Source organism: Fistularia commersonii, chromosome 8 (genome assembly GCF_037954325.1).
Source record: "Fistularia commersonii isolate RoL2024-O1a breed Wild chromosome 8, RoL_Fcom_v1.0, whole genome shotgun sequence".
In the NCBI taxonomy this organism is placed as follows: domain Eukaryota; kingdom Metazoa; phylum Chordata; class Actinopteri; order Syngnathiformes; family Fistulariidae; genus Fistularia; species Fistularia commersonii.
In genome coordinates, this window is record NC_141291.1 from 1,302,400 (window position 1) to 1,318,143 (window position 15,744).

Consider the following 15,744-nt stretch of genomic DNA (forward strand, 5'->3'; position numbering starts at 1 on the left):
AAGTTACGGTGAACATCCACGTATTCACAGGTTATATTAAGATATGCAACCATTCACCTTCTCATTCATGCATCTGGGAAACGTAGGATGTTTGATGAAGCTCCAGCAGGTTTTTGGACTGTGGGTCAAACCGTTAGCATCCACATGGAGAACAAGGAGGTTCCCCTTGGATTATACACCTTCTTGCTGTGAACCGCCGCGCCGCCGTGCCTCCTAATGAACGTCCAGTTGATAATCATCTCTTGTGCCGCCATCTTGAGATGATGAGATGAGATGAGAACAACTTTATTAATCCCGAAGGAAATTGTTGCGCCAGAGTTTCAAGTACAAAAACATAACAGTAATAGATAAAGTAGAAAGAAGGAAGAATAAGAAATATAATGAAATATGAATTGCCTAACTGTTAGCAGTAACTACAAAGATTGAAGATTCCCCGCGGCTGAGGGAAGAACAATAATAATAACAATAATAATAATAATGATAACAATAATCTTCCCCGTTAATCTAGCGGTCCGGATTGGCTGGCGGAGGGGAAGCGCTCGCCTCTGGATTATTAGCGAGCGACTGAACGAGCGTGTGAAACGATCAGATTTTCGCAGTTTGCTATCGTGGTGTTTTATATTTAAAAAAAAAAAAAAACGTTATTTCCCTCCTGTCCATGTTGCTGTATTTGTTACCGCACGAATCACAGAAGGGAGCGGAGACAAGCTGGCCGAGGCAGAGGAAGAACATCTTCTTTCCAGAAAGATACCTGTGTGTGTGTGTGTGTGTGTGTGTGTGTGTGAGCGCTGCTCGAGGAAATCCAAGAGCTTTGTCGTGAACATCGGGACGTAATTGGTTTCTCACCGTTGAGAGGAAACGGCTCCCCATCGCAATCCAAAAAAGGCCGATTTGATGTCGCGTCCATATTATTTCTATTCCGCCACTCGCTCCTCATCGGACCCCCCGCCTCCTCCACCTCCCTGTGTGTGTGTGTGTGTGTGTGTGTGTGTGTGTGCGTGGCTTAACCTCTGCTATATATAGACCTTATCACATTTAGGCCTCCGAAACCGTCCAGATGTCTGAAATTGAAGGTCGGGGCCTTTGCAAAATCGCTAACCGACCCAAAACGGCCAGCGGACAATTTTGTCGGCGTTTATCCGGGTGTAAGTGGACGCCTGTTGCGCGAAGATAATATGTTTATATTTAATAGTTTTTCAGGACGGTGCCAATTTGCGGTTCAGAAGTCAAACGCCCGGCCGAGGTGGGTGGATGATGGGATGGCTTTGGACGCGAGCTAACAAAAGATTAGAGAAAATCAAACATCTGTTCGCAGAGGAGACACATGGCCTCGAACCCGAAGTGAAAAAGTTTAATATTTTATAGTGGCATATCTCATCATTTTCAGATTTGGCGGCAAAATCTGATTTTTTCGGGTTGTTGGAGGGGGGATATCTATACCTGCGAGGCAAAAATAAAAAAAAAAGAAGCGGCGAAGCTGGTGGAGAGTTGAGTGAGGGATTTTGTAATTGACGTGATGGATTTTCGAAGCCGTCTCGCCTCCCGTCGCCAACCGATTGGACGTAATTCATTGTGAAAAAGGCTCCGCGGCGAATGAGACGCCTTTATTTGCAGCGTCGCAAATGAATCCCTTCCTCCTCGGCTCCGGTCGCGGATATTAGCGGCTGGAACCGGAAGGTCCCGATACGGGAAAATACTTTGAAGAACTCGACTTCACGCGTTCGCGTTGATGTTTTGGTTCCGAAAATAGGCGCGTGAGGCGATTCACCTTTGAGACTCGGCCGCCGCTTTCCGTTTAATACTTAAGTAAGTTCAAATGAGAAGCGTGATGAACAGCTGATGTTCCATTTAAACGTCTCCTGGAAGTGCGAGCAAAGTTCCGACATAAAAGAGAGGAGGATTTAAGAAGTTGTATCCCAGGAGTTTTTTTTCCCGTCTTTTTTTTTTTTCGCGGCGCCATCACTCCGGCGCGTTGCTCTTAAAAACCTAAGCTCATTATCCCGAAGACTTAAAGTGAAATGGAATATCACCACAGGACCTTGTCTCCTACGGGCGGCTAGATAATTCGCTCATCGCAGTTTTTCCTCCAGAGAAGGCAGCCGCGACGGTACAGGACCTTACGGTGGAAGTTAATTCAATTAAAAGCGAGTTAACTCGCCGCCGCGGTGTGTCCGAATGGCGCCGTCGGTCGAAGCGGAGCCGCGGACGTGAAACTTTGGGATGAGGTGAGGACAGGACGCGGCTCTGCTCGTCCCCGTTTCAATCCGGGTGCAGGAGATGTATGCTTCGCAGACACCCGAGGATCATTTCAAGATAAGTTAATTATTAGATTTAAGGATTTAATGCTTTTATTGTGGTGACACGGAGTGCAAAGACATTCGGAGATGGCAGCTCTCAGGATCCGTGGAATCAAAAACAGATACAAACCAACCTTAAAAAGCAGGACACAATGCAACTATACAACAATAGTGGCATCTTTGAGTTAGAGGTATGAGAGGAAAAAAAAAAATATGAGACAAAAAATATGAAATAACATTTAGAATGAAACAGATAAATATGTAGAGAGAAGAACGTTGGAAGTGGAAAAAGTTTTTTTTTTTTTCTGCAGTGTACTGTATGTGAGGTTTAAGTGCCAAATATAATGCAAAAAACTGTTTTTCAGTCCGTTTGTGTTTGCATTGAGTGTCCTAAACTGCCTCCTTGATGGCAACAGCTGAAGTTGGTGGATCTCTGAGGACGCTGTGGGCTCTAGATGTCCTCAAGTGATGGGACAGGATGACCTGCTGTTTTTTAGGGCGCTGTTTGTGTTTATGAGATTCGAGGACTCAGGACAGACTCCACAGTGCGGCCATAAAAGGACGTTAGTCGCCTCTTGCTAGGGTTGTTCCTCCTAAGTATGTCTGTGGAGGTTCTGAGTCATCCAGGTCACCTTCGTGTCTTGGCAACCGGACTTGAATTTCTTCGCTTGATGACCATTCACCCCACCTCATCTGAGAAGCTTCTGGGCTCACGGATTCTGAAGGAACTGAAGAAACCTCTGGGATGAGGAGCTGAAATGTCTTCAAGTGAAGAAATACAAGTCCGGTTGCCAAGAGAAAGAGGTTTTGACAAGAATCCTCCTGAGTATCCTCAGGAAACGCCTTTGTCATCCATTGAGAGTGATTCGTTCATTCGTTCATTATCGACACCGCTTGTCCGGACAGCAGGGCTGTGATTGGCCAGGAGGCGGAGCCACATATGTCACTTTTTCATTGACATTGTGTAGAGACATCCAACCATTCACTCCCTCTTGTCTGTGGAGGTCCTCAGTCCTCCAGGTGATGGTGAATTCTTGTCGAAATCTCCTTGTCACGGCAAATTGACTTGAATTTCTTTACTCTAAGACGTTTCAGCCCCTCGTCCGAGAGGCTTCTTCACTTCCGGAGACCTGTGGAACTTACTTAGAAACTCCCTATCATTAGGACTGAAGAAGCCCCTTGGATGAGGGTTGAAGAAATTCAAGTCCAGTTGCCAAGACAAGAAGACTTCGACAAGCATTCGCGCTCTCATTCACGAGTCACATGGAAAAGTCCGACCTCTCGGTGGTCCATCGTGTCCGATGATGACAAAAGTACCGTAATTCCCGGACTATAGGGCGCACCTCAATATAAGCCGCACCGGCTAGCCGATCGCTATCTTGGTCTTCCTTCTGCGCACTAAAACCGTCAAAGTCGTCCTCTTCGGTGTCGGAGTTGAACTAAGAACTTCCTGCTCATTTCGTCAGACCGATATGACGAGGATAAATGTTTTAGTGCCGTGAAGCTCGTTAGCCCCCCCAAAAAAAGTCCATATATTAGCGGCTTATCGTCCGGAAATTACGGTAGATACAGTTCAGGCTACATGTCTCCTTATGTGCTTCTCCAGCTGGGTCGCCTTCAGGCCGCCCTTCTTCATCAGGATTTTCGGTTGGTCTTTTCTGGCCACCAGCAGAGCGGCCAAGATGTCATTGGCCGCGGACAACTTTCCGTGGCCTCGATAGTGACGCTGCAGGTCTTGAGGAGTATCTCCATGGGGACGCGGTCCCTCCAGGATGTACCTGGCATATGGAGACCTCCAACCTCCGACCTCTTGGGAGACTCCGGCATATCGATAGTGGCTCCCTGATCCCTGTGAATTGGATAAAATATCCCGGAATCTAGACCAACGCCTGCATCGCGCATCTAACACGCATCTTAATCAGCATTATAATCCAATAAGCGACTAGTTTAGGCGGGCTTATTTATCTTCTCGGGAACAGAAGTTGCAGGGGGAGAGTGCTCCGAAAAAACGAAAATATAAAACCCACTTCGTTTCAGATTACAGGAAACGCATATCACTGTCTCATAAGGGTGAAAAATAACGACAGTGTGCTGTTTGCACCCCGATGTTCTGTGAAATCAACAAATTCATCGACGCTGAGCGCTATGAGCCTGAAGTGTCGGGGAAATTGCTCAAGTCTGCGAAGCAAGAAGCGTCCTGAGACCCTGCAAACGTTAGAGGAAAGTAAATAGGCCCATATTCAGGCGGGTGGCAGGTGTTCAATGCAGATTTAAAGATTGCAAGGACATGTTTAAAATATGTAAAAATACTCATAGTTCTTGTTTTATTTATAATAAATTTGTTAATAAACTGTTTGCGGGGAGGGTTGTTGAGCCGCATTTTGTAATAACGGTGCATTTTGTTATAAACGTCCAAAATGTAATAACTTTTTCATTTCATTTTGTAATAAACTGCCGCATTTTGTAATAAACTGCCCCAACGCATTTTGTAATAAATTTTGCCGCATTATGTAATAAGTTATTACATTTTGAAAAGATTATTACAAAATGCACTTGCAACTTTTTATTCTCTAGGAAATGTAATAACATGGCATTTATAGAATATTCTCTGTTAATGCAACCTTTGAATAGTGTACTGATAGTAATTGCTAAGTACTGCTACTAGGCTAATACAGTGATATTAATAATAGGCCTAGCTTTTACAAATACTTTTAAGTAAAATAAAATACAATTAACAAACTTATGCTTTAGAATTGTTATTACATAATGCACCATGTTATTACATTTCCTAGAGAATAAAAAAGTTGCAAGTGCATTTTGTAATAATCTTCTCAATATGTAATAACTTATTACATAATGCAGCAAAATTTATTACAAAATGCGTCGGGGCAGTTTATTACAAAATGCAACAGTTTATTACAAAATGCAGCTTTATTAAAAAATGAAATGAAAAAGTTATTACATTTTGGACGTTTATTACAAAATGCACTGTTATTACAAAATGCGGCTCAACATGTGTTAAAGGTGCATTGAACGATGTCTCCCTGAAATTAATTTTTGCAGGATGGGATGTCTGCATTCATTTACACATCAGACTTTTCACTCTCTCATTCACGTCATATAGACATCAAACCATTCAAATAAATAAAAAAAAATTAAAGTAACTTCATAAAATTTTGCAATATTGAGCAAATGTCGATCCGACGGCAGAACCTGTGCAGACGGTGTGTGGACGCTAAGCTTTTCCTCATGCTCCTGCCATTGACCGGTCCCTTCGGTTGCAAAAAGGGTGGCCTCAAGGAAAAAGGGAGCGTTTGTTGTTTTACGGTCAAATGTGTTGATGATGTACAACGATTCAATCCCTTTATGTCATCATTGAAATGTTACATTGATGTTCGGCTGCTTTTTAAGGGTTATTGAAATATCCGTTTCATACTTAAGTCGTTGTTTGTGTTTGTCGATTATGTGGTCATGGTGCTGACCGCCTCCTATACGGAGATCCGTCGAGTTTTGTTTCCGAGACGTCCTTGCTACTATTTCTTCTCTCTTTCATTACAGACTGAGCGTGTTATTTTTGATTTTGGTGCATTTACCCACGCTTACGAAATGTCCTCTGTTCATACCGCACACTTAGCATGTTTTCTTTTCACTGTGGAGACCCCTGAAGGGACAAGCCAAAAAGAGAAGAAGACTTTGTCACTAGAGGTGCAAGACATGTATGACTAAGAAACAGTGATAACTGAGATGATCTGAATATGAACACTACTCTGTTCGTATCCAAACCATGGAGAAGATCTGGGTAGATGGTTGCTGAAGGTGGAGCAGAAGGTCAGAGAAGCCAGACTCAGATGGTTGGGTCATGTACAGAGAGGGATAGTAGACAGATGCTGGAATCGGAGGTCTAGAGGAGGAGAGCAGGATCCTGAGAATAGGATTAGATGGAGAAGGTGGATTCGCTGTGGAGACCTCTGAAGAAGAAGGTGACGGGTTTCGGCTCCTGTGTTTTGTGGAATAACTACAATGCGCAATATCAATGACAGGGTCTGTTTTTCAATGGTCTTGTTTTTGCAGTAGGTGCGGAAGATGGCGGGTGTTTCTTTGTAATCCTTTTGGCCGTTGCTGCGAGATGGTCCTTCTTGTGTGGATGGAGAGATGACGCCTTTTCATAAACAAAAGGAGAAGAAGGACCTCCTTGAAAGTCATTGATCTTCACATCGCGTGCTATCGCTGTTGCCTGGAGTCGAATGGCGACTGTAGAGATGCTTCTACCTGCTGTTCTCTTATCAATAACCCACTGTTCAGTTTTGTCCTCTGCCGCCATCTTGCTTTGTTCCCTCAGAAACTGTTTGGTCTTCTTTACTCGGCGCCCGTCACCTGCTCGCTTCCTCCGCTTCCGTACCATTGATTCACTCATGTTGGATTGTTTGGCGGCTGCTCTGTTCCATCATCTCCTGCGTGACGGATAGCCTTGAGTTTGAATCCCGCTGCGTCAGCATGACTCTGAACAGCTGCCATGTTTGGGGGTCCTCAGTAATATCGTGTTGAAGCGCAGTGCGTAGCGGAGGTAAGCGTGCTACGTACCGTCCTCTGGTTTATGGTCGCCAGCGGCGGCGGACACCTGGAGTTACTGTGAGGTTGGAACAATGTCGTATTCCAGCGCGACATAATTAGTTATCCAACGATGGCCGACAATCAATCAAGCGGTGCGGCTCGGTGGCTTACCAAAGTCGAACACTAGAACATTACGATTCAAATAAGTAACATCATCACAAATGTCGGGTATTTTTACCCAATACGATATCCTGGATAAAATACGGTTTTCATCAATTTATAGATGGGCCGATGAGAGAGGGGAAACAAACATACAATTAATAACGTCAGTGAGCCGCCTTGTTGAGACGCATTTTGTAATAACAGTGCATTTTGTAATAAATGTCCAAAATGTAATAAGTTTTTCATTTCATTTTGTAATAAAGGCGCATTTTGTAATAAACTGCCCCAACGCATTTTGTAATAAATTTTGCCGCATTATGTAATAAGTTATTACATATTGAGAAGATTATTACAAAATGTACTTTCAACTTTTTTTTATTCTCTAGGAAATGTAATAACATGGTGCATTATGTAATAACAATTCTAAAGCATAGTCTATTCCTTTGTTAATTGTATTTTTTATTTTACTTTAAAGTATTTGTAAAAGCTAGGCCTATTATCAGTATCACTGTATTAGCCTAGTAGCAGTACTTAGCAATTACTATCAGTACACTATTCAAAGGTTGCATTAACAGATAATATTCTATAAATTCCATGTTATTACATTTCCTAGAGAATAAAAAAGTTGCAAGTGCATTTTGTAATAATCTTCTCAAAATGTAATAACTTATTACGTAATGCGGCAAAATTTACTACAAAATGCGTTGGGGCGGTTTATAACAAAATGCGACAGTTTATTACAAAATGCCGCTTTATTACAAAATGAAATGAAAAAAGTTATTACATTATGGACGTTTATTACAAAATGCACCGTTATTACAAAATGCGGCTCAACACGCCTGAAACTACTCAAGGACCCATAAAACTCAGACAATGGCAACGCAATGAAAACCTTTGCCAGGGATGTTACTAATTCAGGGTTTCTGTGAAATTTAGCCATCAGCTGCAGTTGTGGTTCGGGTTAGGATTAGTTTTAGACTTAAACTATTTAGCAGAGACGTCACTGAGTGCTTTGTGCAACACATTGAAACCCATGTGACCGTTTTGTGCGCAGTGTGCTACATAAAATTTGTCGGAAGTCCATGAGCACAACAAGAGTTCATACATAAGGCACCAGAATAGAAGGCACATGGATGATTTTTGAGGAAATATAAGGATTTTAAATGCGCCTTATAGTGCAGAAAAGACGGTAATAAAACCTTTTCCAAGGAATCTGTCCATTTTTGGCCCTATTTCTCTTGTTTCTTCTTTCTCAGAGGCGCCATCGTGCCGCCCCGTGATATCAGTTATTGTTTCATATTCATGTCACCGTTTCATAAAATTAAAATGAAAATAAAAAAAAAAAAATCACTCCTGACCGCAATAACAAAACCTGCAGGTGACGTCTATTTATCCCTGGAAGCGCTAATGCTAATTTATTTATAATACTGTAACGCAGGGTAATGAAAATAGCAGGAAATTATCCAGAGAAAAAAAACAACTTAATTTTACATTAATATATAAAAATGAGTGATGCTGAGAACAGAAAACAACCCCATTCGTTGCCGTCAGAAGTTATCTATTGATGTTTCCCGCCATGTAAATTGCAGACAGCGGTAATAAATAACTCTCCATCGATTGAGCGTGAACTCGAACCTCAGCCGCGTCGAGGCACTTCCTCTTTGTTGAAGATGAAAAGATAATCACCACTTTATGTTTTCGAGGATAATCAGCCCGAGTCGGGCCTCAAAAAACGGAGACAGTATTTACGCATTGACGCGTTGTGTGTTTGCCGCGGCGCGCAATTTAATCCCGCCTGACAAATACAAATATACGGCACGTAAACATAATTACCGAGATTGATTGGTAATGTTGTTTTGCTAAGTAGCTTTATGGATGATGGCCCGGGTTTGAAATGTCAAGAGCATAAAACAGCTGATGGCGGGAAATTGGAATAATTGAAATGTTACACTCAATTAAGTCAAAAAGCAAGACACAATCAAGACAGAAACCTTTTATTTCTATTCTTTTTATAAATAGGCTGCACTTAATGTCAATCACAGACAATTAACGTTGCAAATGGGTTTTAAAAAAGAGAAATTCCAAGGATGACGCAAAGTAAGTTTGTGTTTTCGAAGCCTCGGTTACCCGGCCGGCTTCACCTGAGGAACCGTGGCTCTAAAAAAGAGAAGTTCAGAGCCTCTCCTGCTGCGAGAGTCCACAGATTGTTCTTTTTGGCCTTGTGATTTGCTGAAAATGATCTACCTCCACTAAAAAATGCTGAATATATGTTCATTGATATATCAACTGAGCATACCGTATTTTCTGGACTATAAGCCGCTGCTGTTTTCCTAGGTTTGAACCATGCGGCGTATACGAAAGTGTGGCTACTCTGTGGATTTTTCTTCCACCGTTAGGGGGCGGAAGTAGAATCCAAAATAAGATAAGATGTATAAATCAATGCAAAGAAGAAGAGCAGAAAGAGCAGATAAAAAGCAGATAGAACACGCACGACAAATTACTAACTGGTACTTATTTTCAAATCCTCGCCCCTTCATCGTGGAAACCACAAGAAGAAGCTCGTAAGATGCAAGTTTTGAGTTGAAGGCCATCGAGCTTAGCGTCAATGAATCTATGCTAAGACGTCGGAGGCGGCAGCGGGAAGAGCTCGTGCGATGCCAAAAGTCAAAAAAAAGCTTTCAGAGGACATAAAAGCAGGTGGCCTGAATTTGAAAATGTCCCGGAGGACATTTCTTTCCACCAGAGATATCTGCTGCTAATAGCCTGGTGCAGCTTGTATATTCTTTTTTTTTTTTTTTTAAATAGAGCGGATGCGGCTTATCTACAGGTGCGCCCTATAGTCCAGAAAATACGGTACTTAACACAATAAATGTTTGTGGATCTTGCATGACCCTTATGGCACACTCAGGAGAGAACTTTTTTAGTAAATATCTTATTCTGATGACTTGAATGGAGTCAGCGGCGCAGTTGAAGTGAGCTGGGAGAAAAATCTCAGCTGGGATTTGAGTTCCTCCCCTTTTCTCCTTCTCGGCTCACTTTTCGGAGGGAAGTCGGTGTCGTAGTTTTTATGAACGCTCTGAAAATGCCGCTCCGCGTTTCCCTTTTTCGGCGTAGCCACGGCAGAGCGGCAGATGAGGCGAACGCACTTTGAAAATGACAGTAAAATAAAAGTCCGCCTCCCGTTCCGTATGGAAGTGATACGTTTTAGTCCCCACTTTTTATACCCATAAGTTTATTGGAGGCAAATTGGAGGCTAACTTGCTAGCTTGCTAGGACGTTCTGTGCACATACGCAGTGACACCTGTGTCTGAAAAGGTCAGATTGGACAGATCGGCCGTTTTCATAATGAATTGGATCGGCTGACGTTTACATTTTAATGCCATGCGATCGACCCACGCTACCTTTGCGATCGATCGGTAGATCACGATCGACATATTGGGCACACCTGTTTTTATAGATATGAATACAACAATGGGCAGCGTTAAGAATGCACTCCCTGTGGTGTCCGAATCTTCTTGTCGTGGCAACTGGACTTGAATTTCTTCACTTGAAGATGTTTCAGCCCTCGTCCTGGAGGCTTGTTCAGTTCAGAAGTGAACTCCTTAGGGGCTGAAGAAGCATCTTCAAGTGAAGAAATTCACTCATCCATGATCCATACAGCTTATCCGGCACTCAGGGTCATGGAGATGCAGGAGGCCCAGCAGAAATACTTTACTGACACAATAAAAAGACTATTGTCCAGGAAAACAATATTGGTCAACATTTGTTAAGATCATTTGTTCATGATTGCTCAAGCTTGGTCTGTGGAGGTTCTCAGTCATCCAGGTCTTGGTGAATTTGTTTCCAAATCTTCTTGTGGTGGCAACTGGACTTGAATTTCTTCACTTGAGAGGCTTCTTCACTCCAAAAGGAGTTCCCTTCTGAACTGAACAAGCCTCCGGGATGAAGATGTACAAGTGAAGAAGTCCGGCTACCACGACAAGAATTCATCATGACCTGGATGGCTGAGAACCTCCGCAGATATTCATGGATTTGGTGTTTTTGCTTGTTAACAATAAAATGCATCATCTCCGAATCAAAACCTCCTACTACAAAACATGTTTCCCTTTGAACGGTGATAGTCGACTTGTCTAGTGTCGACTGCTTGGCAGTGATGTATGCAGGGGTTGCTCACGCAGAGAAAACAGGAAGTTGACCCCCTACCGCTGCATATGCATCTACAGAAATAGAAGTGTTTTATTGTGAGGGTAAAGTGCCAAATCAGATTGGATCTCCACGGTTCACGTTAATTGACAGGATTAAACTAAATGCACGCACAGTGAATCCGATGGAAAGTCTTATCATTGCCCAGATGCTATGTGATTATGTAGGATGTTGCACATTGGGGTGGTTGGATTATTGCAGATCTTCGGTTTTTCCTTTGGGCTTTTCCCTTCACTGCAACCTTACTTCTTTGTTACTGACAACATGTCCATCAACTTCTTCTTGTTCTTTTGCCTTTTCCCCCCAGGAGTCACCACAGAGAATCCACCTTCTCCATCTAACCCTATTTTCCTATCCTCCTCTCTCACACCAACTCACTTCATATCTTCCCTCGCTACGTCCATCAATCTTCTCTGTGGTCTTCTTCTAGACTTCCTGCCTGGCAGCTCCTCCCTCAGCAAACTTCTACCCAGATCTTCTCCAAGGTTTGGACATAAACAGAGGAGTGTTCCCATCCAGCCCATCTCAGTCATCACTTTCTCGGTCATACATGTCCTGCACCCCTATGACAAAGTCTTCTTTGGTCTTTTCCTTTCGAGGTCTCAACAGCGAATCAACCTTCTCCATCTAACCCTATGCTCTGTATCCTCCTCTCAACTTCATATCCTCTCTCACAATGTCCATCAATCTTCTCCGTGGTCTTCCTCTGGACCTCCAATTCGGGCATCCGTCTACCAATATATTCACTCTCCCTCCTCTGTCCATGACCCAACCATTTCATTCTAGCTTCTCTGACCTTCTCTCCAAAACAGTGGAACTTGTGGCGTCCCTCTGATGGACTCATTCCTGATCCTTTCCTTCTGGTCACTCCCAAAGAGCGACCAGAGTGGACGGGATCCATCTTCATCTCTGCGACCTCTTGTTCTGCCTCCCGTCTTTTGCTCATTATTGCAGACAGTCTACATAAATATATACACAATTAGTTGAAAGTTCACAACCCCGATGAGCAAAGCATACAAATGCCTCACATCTGATTATTTTTTGGGAGGAGTCTCCATTGCAAAAACATGCAGGAGCTCCTCCAGGACCGCCTGAATAGACTACAGACTGATGAATCATTCTTGTTTTTGCACAGCTCTCAATATTATTTTGCTTTTAGCACGCTGCATTCCAATGAACAGACCACCAATACTGGATTCTCACCAACCTTTCAGAAGAAAACTGTCACTGCCTGAATTTGAAAAAGAAAAAAAAAACTCTCACTGTATTTTACTTTCACGCATGAGGCGTGTCACAGCTGCGAAGTAGGAATCAGCTGCTTCTCTCTTTGTTTGACACTGCATACTTATCGTATCTGTACTTTCTGATAGAGCTGAATGAACAGTTGAACCGCCATCTGATCATTTCCAACAGGTGTTTTTTTTTTTTCCTTTCTTTTTTTTTCGTCAAAGGCGTGGAAGTGCCGACACTCGTGGCGACAGAGAGTGCCAATGTTGTAATTACCACCTTCTCCTGCTCGACGCGACCGGCTTGACAGCTCCTGTCGCCGTCTCATGTGGATAATTATTTGGTGTCGGGTCGGGGAAGACTCGGATTTAACCGGGGAATGTGAATAATTCTGCCTTCTGGGGAGGGAAGAGGGAAAAGAAAGAATGCCGGGCCTGTTAGCTCTTTGACAGTTTTGTGTACGAGGCCACATGCTCTTGCCAGCGGGGTTATCCTCGACTGAGAACGATTCACGAGCCAAAAGCGACGCCCCCCTTGAAGCTCCCCGCCGACTACTAATGAGGGACCTGGACACTGGCGTCCATTCAGGGTCGGACAAAAGGTGCAGCGCTTTTCGCGGGAGTTACGTCCCAAAAACCCCCCGCGAGAAGTGAATTTCCGCGAAGTAGAGTCGTGATCATTTTCACGGCATTTACAGAAACATTAACAACCAACCAACCTCACTGGACCTCCCTGAGCGAACGCCCGTGCCTTCTGCTTCACCGCCGTTTTTCTTCTTTTTTGTTTCGGAAACATGGTTCCAAGAAGTTGCCGCTTCTGTTTTTTGATCTGGTTTGAAAACAACCCCGTCCATCTTGTAACTTACAAAAGTAGACCGATCGTACCGTGTCGTCGTTCCGATCCCGCGCCGTATTTCGCCGGGCTTTTTTGCGACGTTTGTCGTGGCTGCAAGCGGTTCAAGTCCGGTCTCTTGCCATTCCTTCCTCTACTTGTCGCTTCCCTTCCTCTTCATCGTCCGCCAACGGACGCAACAAAGTTCTATAAACCCGTTATGTCGTGTTGGAGAAGCCGTCCCCTTGACATTACATTACATTACACTACATTTGGCAGACGCTTTTATCCAAAGCGACTTACAATAGAGGACATAAGGACTGCAAATAACACTTGCAAATACAAGATGCACAGGAAATATACAGAACAGTAAGCTTGCATAGCACACTGCATAGCCTAACTTGCTGCCTAACCTGATCTGGGGCATCAGCGCAGTAAAAAGTCCTGAAAGAGAAAAGTTTTTACCTGTTTCTTCAAGGTTGAGAGAGATGATGCTAGTTTTGTTGCTTCCGGAAGTTTGTTCCACCACTGAGGTAGTAGAACTGAGAACAGTTTTTCCTGAGATCGCTTAGAGCGAGCAAAAGGTAGTCCTTTGCGTGCCAGCAAAGGAGATCTTGTATTTTATTTATTTCATAAAAAAGACTTTCAGTTTAATTTTACATTTTTTTTTTTCACTGTTTCTTTCTTCTCTTTCGTCTGCTATTTCATCAGAAAAAAAGAAATGTTTAGAATACTGCAAAAATAGAGTACAATAAATCGAGAGAACCGAAACAAATCGTTGAAGTAGCGAGAGTCCACTGCTGTATTTTTAAGACTGTTTCGCGAGTGGAGGCTGTAAAGGGGAAAACGTTTATATTAACCGTTGCTCCTCTTATTTTGATGCGAGTCTACCGAGGCACGCTGGAATAGCTTTGAGTAATGAGTTGCTTACCGCCTGGGCCGATTCCATATCTTTAAAAGACATTACCATCATTTGCCCAGTCTTCGGCCTTTCCAGGCATTTCCTCTTGATTTATATCTACAGCTGCACTGGTTCGGTAATAAATGTCCCCTGTCGTGCCATACATTTAAGATCCATATATTTAAGATCTGAAATGCCAGTGAATCTGTCATTTTCCTCATGAGCATTTCTTCTAAAAAATGTGTTTTTGAACTCCAATCATAAATTCATGAGGTCTTTCCATCACACCTGGATTCTGGAGGTTCCCAGCCGTGGAGATACGGGGGGTTTCCGCCGCAAAACAGATCCTCGTCGTTTTAAAATTGCCATTTTTTTTCCCCCCGAGTTTTTAAGAAAACACATAAGACCGAAGCACATGCTGATAACGGACAATCACAAAATAGGATAATTCCGACTGTGGGAACAAAACGCTAGATTATTGCGACTGTTTTCTAACCGTGATGTAAAAATCATCAACGCCACATCACCTCCAAATACGAAATATTGTCAATTGCATTTCAACCGAATGAACCGACCGGCATGATTTAACTTTGTTTGTAAATCTTAAAGAAACACCCTTTGCTTCAGTCAACTGATGTGTTTGTAGTTGAAGACATACAAAGAATTACAGTAAACCCTTGTTTTTCGCGGGGGTTACGTTCCAAAAAGAACCCGTGAGAGGCAAAATCTCTGAAGTAGAAACCTTTTTTTTTTTTTTTTTTTTACAAGCATTATACAATTAAATACTCTATTATACATTGAAAAGAAAGAACAAACCATTTTACAGGCTCAATCATTTGTTTCACAAATAAAAGTACTGTACTTTACAAACGTTTATTTCAACAAATAACTTCTGTACTGTACTGTCAGATAATAATTTTAATCATCAATGTGAACAGAAGGCTTCAAATGGCGGAGATTAGCTCCGCCCACCGCGACCCGAGTCATTGGATTAAACGGGAGAAAATTAAAAATAATAATGAAAAAAACTGCGGACAGTTGCAACCCTTTTTTGCATCCTTATTAAAACTTATCGCCGCTGTCATTCTTATGTTTTTTTCTTCCTTCTTTATGGAACCAACGGAAGATTCATTCATTCCGTAACGCCGACCTACAGCCGCGTAGCTTTTAGCTTCCCTTAGCATGTCCAGAAGTTTAACTTTATCTGCCATAGATAGCATCTTCCGCTGCCTTTTGGGCCCTTTTGTCGCTCCAGAGCGTTTTGTCAACATTCTGGGTTTTAAAGAAACTCGAAATTGCAAGAGAATTTGCACGTACGTCATGTAAATTTGTCAAGCTGTTTTACGTACGTGTACATATTAAACTGCAACGTTATTGACGCACAGGTAGAGAAGAAGCGGGGTGACTTTTTAGCCAATCAGAACGCAGAACACAATGCACCATGCAAATCCGTGAAGTAGCGAAACCGTGAAAAGTGAACGGCGTTCTAGCGAGGGATCACTGTAAATACAAATACTTGTACTACACAATCCTTGTGTTCTGTTTTCTAGCATGAGAGGACAAAGTCGAAGC